Source organism: Cynoglossus semilaevis, chromosome 6 (genome assembly GCF_000523025.1).
Source record: "Cynoglossus semilaevis isolate Cse_v1.0 chromosome 6, Cse_v1.0, whole genome shotgun sequence".
Lineage (NCBI taxonomy): Eukaryota > Metazoa > Chordata > Actinopteri > Pleuronectiformes > Cynoglossidae > Cynoglossus > Cynoglossus semilaevis.
The window spans coordinates 9,828,823-9,836,781 of NC_024312.1; positions in this window are offsets into that span (position 1 = coordinate 9,828,823).

Sequence of the window (7,959 nt, forward strand, 5' to 3'; positions counted from 1 at the left end):
AATTGAACTTCAGACTATCTCATGCCAAACCTAATTCCATTTCCCACTGTTTAACATGTCAGAGAACCTCGGTCTTCGTTGTATATGACATGGTCAAGCTCTGACAAGCCAAGTTTTTGGTAGATGTAGCAGCGTTGGGGAATCCTGTTTATGTTTGGCCCTCAGAAATAAGAGATTTTATTATAAGGCCATTCCAGGACCGAGCTCGTAACTTGAGGTGCTCGTATCTCAAATCATTTTTTTAACATACGAAATAACAGGGGGAAAAAAAAATGTATCGGTTCCGGCCCTTGTTAGTATAGAGAAATATACACACAAAACAAAGTATAGTATATAAGGATTCCTGTGATATTAAATAAATTGTGGTTTTAATTATGAGTTCTTACCTTGAACGGTAGACACCGATTCCGTGATTGATTTTTTTTTTTTGCTTTTTTTTCAATTTATATGCACCACACTCTAACAATTCCATGCTTTATTTCAATGGTCCTCACGTGTTTCTTCTTCTAACTGCCGTCCTTACCACTCACTTTCCTAGGACTCATCACTATTATGAAGAATAATGCACATAATTTACATACTTAACGTGAGTACGTTTGTTCAGATTATGGTTACTTCACAGGAATTGAAGAAAGACACAATTGCTTTATAAAATTGCTCTAAATACTGCAGCTACCGTCTGTTGTCACTTGCCATACTAATCGCTAACTCTTTTTCCATTTACTTCCTTTTTGAAATTGGACGTAAAACATCATTAAAGTGACCCCCATAATATGTTGTTTTCTTCTTTGGATCTATAGGCGATGTAGAGCTTGAATGGGAAGAGACCACGATGTAAAAAAAAAAGGACAATTGTTTTGTGACGACCTACGTCGACAAGGAAAAGCTGCGGAATAAGAAAATTAGCAGGATCTCAACTGAAGTGTCCGGGTGAACTGTTGTTTCTCTTCTAAAGGTAATTCCTCTACTGTACTGTTTGTTCTCAGAGAGTTTGAGAACTGACCGTGACAGACAGATAACTATAACATCTGTAAGTCCATAGATACCTTGCACAACTGGATTTCGCAGTATAATGTAATGGCTGTACTATATTTATAACCTTTTTGTAAGAGAATTCATTTTTAGCCAAAATAGTGTTTTTCTCCCAGTCTTTGTAATTCTTTTATTTGTTGTTTATTTATTTTGTCTTTCCGAAGTGTGATTTGAATAAATATATATATAAAATGAAAATTGTATTTTGTTGGTCCTTTAGCCCTTCTCGAAATCAGGTCATTCTTTCGGATGACCTGACTTGTAAAGTGCTGTGGAATACTGTGGAATATATTGTGTGGAATATACATTCCACACAATATATTATATATATACACACACAATTATATATACATATAATCATTCTACCCAATCTGTCAATCGCATGAGAAATGGCTTAACCAACCAGCTGGTTTCTGCTCTGATCTTCGAACGAGGCTTACATATTTACGCAACGGTTGCTAAAGGGATCGAGAGTTCAGTTCTCTAAAAGGCAGCTTTTGGAGTGGAGTTTAAAAAAAAGTTGTTGGTTATCTTCTGGTCTATGCTCATCATCTGTTTGATGTCCAGTACCTCATGCTTTGCACTCGATGCCAGCAAGTAGGCGCCTGAGGTGCTAGCCATGCTGAGCCTGTGATATCCACTAATGATCTACGTCTACATTTGTTCGCACCATTTCACACGGCCAAGCCTCCCGCAGTTAACCTCTCGAAACCAGATCTTATACCTGTGGTACAGAAGAGGCGGCTACTTCGTTAGGTCAAAACACAAGGTAAGCTGCTGTATTTTCAATGCAAATAAAGACGTTATGCTAACCAGCTTGTACGTCCACATCTGCTTTCAAAACATAGCCATCCTGTATTTGTGATAGTGTGTCCCGCTTTACTTACTGTGAAAGCAATATATTCCACAGTATTCCACACAATATATTCCACACAATATATTCCACACAATATTCCACAGTATTCCACAGCAATTGTGTGTGTATATATATTATATATAATTATATATAATATATATACACACACAATTGCTGTGGAATACTGTGGAATATATGTGGAATACTGTGGAATATATTGCTTTCACAGTAAGTAAAGCGGGACACACTATCACAAATACAGGATGGCTATGTTTTGAAAGCAGATGTGGACGTACAAGCTGGTTAGCATAACGTCTTTATTTGCATTGAAAATACAGCAGCTTACCTTGTGTTTTGACCTAACGAAGTAGCCGCCTCTTCTGTACCACAGGTATAAGATCTGGTTTCGAGAGGTTAACTGCGGGAGGCTTGGCCGTGTGAAATGGTGCGAACAAATGTAGACGTAGATCATTAGTGGATATCACAGGCTCAGCATGGCTAGCACCTCAGGCGCCTACTTGCTGGCATCGAGTGCAAAGCATGAGGTACTGGACATCAAACAGATGATGAGCATAGACCAGAAGATAACCAACAACTTTTTTTTAAACTCCACTCCAAAAGCTGCCTTTTAGAGAACTGAACTCTCGATCCCTTTAGCAACCGTTGCGTAAATATGTAAGCCTCGTTCGAAGATCAGAGCAGAAACCAGCTGGTTGGTTAAGCCATTTCTCATGCGATTGACAGATTGGGTAGAATGGTTAAAAAAAAAACATATACCGTATTTTCCGCACCTTTTTTCATCCTTTGGCTGGGTTTGCGACTTATACTTAGGTGCGACTTATGTATATATTAAAATATATATTTTTACTGATGTAATGTTATTTTCACACTGACAGCCGCTAGAGGGCACTCTAGGCTTGTGTACCAGTATGTGCAACTCCTGGACTACTGGAAATGTACACATTCGTTATTTTCACACTAGAGGGCACTCTAACTGGCTGGTGCGACTTATACTCCGGAGTGACATATATGTTGTTTTTTTTTTGTTTGTTTATTTTTCTTCATTATGCCTATTTGGCCTCGTGCGACTTATACCCTGGAGTAACATATATTTTTTTTGTTGTTGTTGTTTGTTTATTTTTCTTCGTTATGCCTATTTTGCCTCGTGCGACTTATACTCCGGAGCAACTTATAGTCCGGAAAATACGGTACATAGACATTACATTGTTTTTCCTCTTGCAAAACATGAGGAAAAACCATGACTTTTTTTTTTTTTATCTAGCGGAAACAAAGCAAAAGACGCATGTGAACAGTATGTGGTATATAAAGTAAAAACTACTTTATTTTATTCTTTCATTCTCTTCAAACAGGAAAAGATGAAACAATTCTTTAGTGAACACAGTCTTTCAGAAATATCGCGAGGGTTCAAGGGAGGAAAAAGTGGAATGAATGAAGAACAAAAATGTCACAAAACTCAACATGCCCTGATGCTAATGATACAAACATAGTTTTTAAGCGCTACACCGTCAAAGGAAAGGCCAAGTAAAAATACTCACATATCATGCACTTAATTAAGATTAACCTGTCAGAGTTCACAATAAACCAAGTCAGGGTACTGATGAGGGAACTCAAGCGTTTCTAACGTGTGGATTTTTCTGAGACTAGGTCACTGTTACAAATCTGAGTGTGTTGTGTGCATTGTGCGTGTTCTGTGGTCTACCTAGTGTAGTTACCAACACAGCGTAGCCCTTTGCACCCTTTGAAAAGCTTCTCGTAAGAAATGCATTCGTATGTGGTAAGCACGCAACAAAACTACGTATGCAGTACATACTGGAAATCCCGCAATTGGCAACGACCTGCAACATACCCCAAAAAAGTTTGGACACAGGGAAGTTTCCACTTTTGAATACTTTGAGATTCCCAGCGGTGTCAGTGGTCAGTTTTAATGAGTATTTTTGGAATTTTTTTGAGAGATATTTTATTTCAGAAATAGTCTTTAGAATCGTTCTCCAAGTGGGGGATGTTTTTGCTCACTAGGCAATAATATTTTGAATTGAATTACAAAAAAAAAAAAACTAACCCAAAGACGTAAATAACAACTGCAACTGGCAGCCATTGCTTAAACCCACCACCATAGCTCCCGACCTGTCCAACTAAAGCTCTGATTGGTTTAGCATTCAATCTTTATCAATTCAATCAGCAGGCATTGGTTATAAAGTGCCTGTGTTCCAAAAATAAAACGCAATTTACGACAAACGAAAAATCTAAAATCAGACCTCCAGGCCTCCATTGACCTTGGAGCCAGATCTTGATCTGATCTAATCTAATCGAATCGAACCCAATTGCGGCCCCAACTGTCAAGGTAAAACAAGGTGAAGATTACATCATAAAGGGCATCCCGGCTAACATCTGCAGTTCCGCAAAGTTATGCTAAATATTCACCATCCAAGCACACCAATTGCGATGTTCAAGCAGAATTACTGCATGTCACAGTCTGCTCCTCTGCAGCCACCCATGCAGGTTTCGCTGGTATCGGCCTGACCTGTCTTTGACCTTGACCTTGTCTCTGCCCTTGATCCTTGCCTGTTGTTTCCTGATCACCCATCAACCTGCGCTAACTGAAGTGAGCCTGTTAGCTTCAGCAGAGACCGGGTTTAAACCTGACCTGATTGTGCTGCCATTGGGTTCTCTCCATACTTGCCAGTATCTGTTACTCCTGTACCACTGAAAATGTACATGTTTGTTATTTTCACACTGGCAGCCCCTAGAGGGCACTCTAGGCTTGTGTGCTAGTATCTGCTACTCCTGTAAGTTGCAATTTTTCCCCCATCCTTTGGCTGGTGCGACTTATACTCTGAAGCAACTTATAAGTCCGGAAAATACCGGTACGTTTCTTTATGCACATCGGTTTCGTTGTTGTCGTTTTTAGCGTTGATTGTAACAGTTGGATTTGAACTCCTGACCCAGATAGGCAGGGTTGCATCAAAAGTGCAAAGACTATGGAAACTACGGTGCCAAATCCCTTTGCAGATGTGACCTAAAAAAGAAAAAACTAAACAGTTGCGGCAGACCTCAAATTATGATTGTTTCACAAATTCTAGCTAAACTGCTAATCAGGGAGCCGTATACTGAAAACGTCCAAACTTTTTTGGTGTATTGGAGGAATCGATTTTAAAAATTTTGAATACACTAAAAGCATATATTTTTCTCCCCCCCCCATTCTTTGTACATATAATGAGTTAACGTAATCACCAAACATGTGCTTGTAATTCAGTTTTACATTTGTACAAGGAGTTCCAATTCTTGTAAGCATTAGGGTTGGAATAATCATAATAATAATAAAATGACAATGATATCATTGTAATACTTTCATTGTGTGTTACCATGGTAATGAAGAATAACAATAATATGAACGCATTATTTTTTTTTTTTAAACTAGATCTCTTCTGTACAAATCCACATGTATATACACACACTCTGCAAACTAATCACTTTGTTTTTGTTTGTTTTTTTTTTTTCAGAATAAATCTATCTTAACTATTTACAGTATATTCAACATACTTATCGGTGCAAAACATGTAAGAGAGTGAGAGTGAGGTGCGTCTTCAAAGGATGTGGCAAAAAAAAAAAAAAAAAAAATAGGCTCCAAAACATGACAAACATCACACACAGGAAAAAAAAAACAAACAAGAATTTCTATTCGCCACAACCAGGACAAAAATATACTTCATTTAACATCACCAACTGCGTATAAGAAATGAACTGGGTCGTTTGATTACAAAAGTAAAACCCTGGATGCAAAGCTAAGCTAAGCTAAGCTAAGCCTAACCCCAGTCCTACCTTTGACTGTGCCGCCACCACCACCAACAACAACAACGTTCCCTATATTCTAGTGATGGGAGTATCGCTTCTGTAGTATCGATATATATATATATGTATATATAAATACTCACTTGAGTATTGATTGAGTATCGATTACTCTCAAAGTATCACTACTGATCATTAAAAGAAGAAAAATGCATGTGTCACTTCCACATCGTTTAGGGTAACTTACTATGTACAGGCATTGTGCTGCAACACCCCCCCCCCCAACTCCCCCAAGTAAAGTAAAATTTAACTGACTCTTTTTATCCGATATGCCAATATTGTCCAAACACTTCATTTCCGATTACGGTATCAACTAATACTGACATATGCAAACTGTTGCCCCCAAAACTGAGGTAAACGTCTCAGGACCCTACAAGCGATTCCATCATATTTGGCCAAACCCAGACACTGCATTATCACGTTTTTATTATCGGAGGAGAAACCAATAACGATTCTTACAGATGTTACATAATTATGCTAACGTCAGGCCGATGTTATCGCGTATCCCTAGAACTGACCCATTCAGCCGTTTTAACATGTAAACGCCAAGCTGGATACGTATTGCGGATATCTAACCAGAAGAGCGCAGTGATTCAATTATCCACTAGATGTGGATAAGGTTGCGTAAAAATTAAAGGTTGCGTAAAAATTAAAGCCATGTCCGCAGTGATTCAATTATCCACTAGATGTCCCTCTTTAGGTTGCGTAAAAATTAAAGCCATGTAATTTGACTCATGACTACGTCATGAAAAATGCATATTGACGTTGTTAAATGGCCAGCGTTTGTTGCGTGTTGTATCGCATCAAAAAATTTCTGGTATCGTCCCATCGCTACTACGTACCACTCAAAATACAGTATAACATCTTTTAACACTTTGCGACGATGCTGGATGTGTACGAAATGCGTAAAAACAACGGGAAGGGTTCAAATGGACAGCGTCACTTTATATATATATATATAAAGTCTTTGATTACCATTTAGCAAAGGAAAACAACTTTGCCTTTTTTTTTTATCGAACAATCGAAAGTTAACGTGAAAGTGAATCGCTGTCATATGGCGCCGCCACTGCACACAACGAAATTTGTTTTCTGCTTTTGACACATCACCGTAGCGAGAGCAGAGAGCAGTTCGAGCTGAGCTACCAGGTCGCCATTAAATATGCCTGTGGGATGATTGAAAAAGATCGAAAGGGATTTTGGCCTAAGGTTATTGATTAAACTAAATCTTTTAACTAAACAGGATAAGATAACCGGATATGATTCCAGATAGAGCCTATATAAATAGAAATATAATAGAAATCATACATGTATAAACTACCAGCACTACTTCACTGTGCTGCATGATTGAGTCCACCAAGCGCATATATACGAGAATCCCTCAGCTGCACTTTTGATTTATTTATTTTTTTCCGGAAATGTAAGATGTGACGACGGTACAGCGCAGCAGTATCTGGGGGGAATCCCAATCGTATTGATTGTCGTAAGTGGTTTTTTTAGGATTTGTTCGGCATCTCATCGAGTGTATTAATACGATGTAGTGAACAAGTGCTGCCAGTTTGTTTTCTTCTTTGCTCAAGTCCTCTCCGACTTGACGGGAAAAAACAAAGTGTACTGTACATTATAGTGTGATGAAGGAGGGGCGGGGGGAGGAGGGGGGGGAACGTCATGCACCTATATAGCTGTGCTGACGTTATTTCACACCGGGTGAGTGTGTGAATGTGCGTGGGAGCCGAGAGTGAGGTGTAAAAGTAGTCACTTATTTAAAGCCATTTCAGGACCTTTTCTCTGGTAGCTAGAGAGGAGACAATGGCGCAACAAAAAAAAAAAAAAAAAAAAAAAATTGGAATTAGAATGTGAACACTACATGCTGCTTTGAATCGGTTATATTATGTAAAAAAAAAACAACAAAAAAAAAACAAAAACGCTATCATTGTTTTTCCGTCATCCGTCTTAGACCAGCGGTCATAGTGCCATTGAAGGGGGTGCAGATATAATGAGTGAATGACGAAAACGGATTGGTTAAAGGTGGAGTAAAAATGAATATCTGATAATAACATTGTAAAGGAGCCCGTTATTTATATATATATATTTATATATATATATATATATACTGTATATATATTATGTCATTCTCGCTCTCATTTTTTTTTGCTTTGGCCCGTTCGAGTTGCTCAGAGCAGCAGTAGCGCACGAAAAAAAAAAAA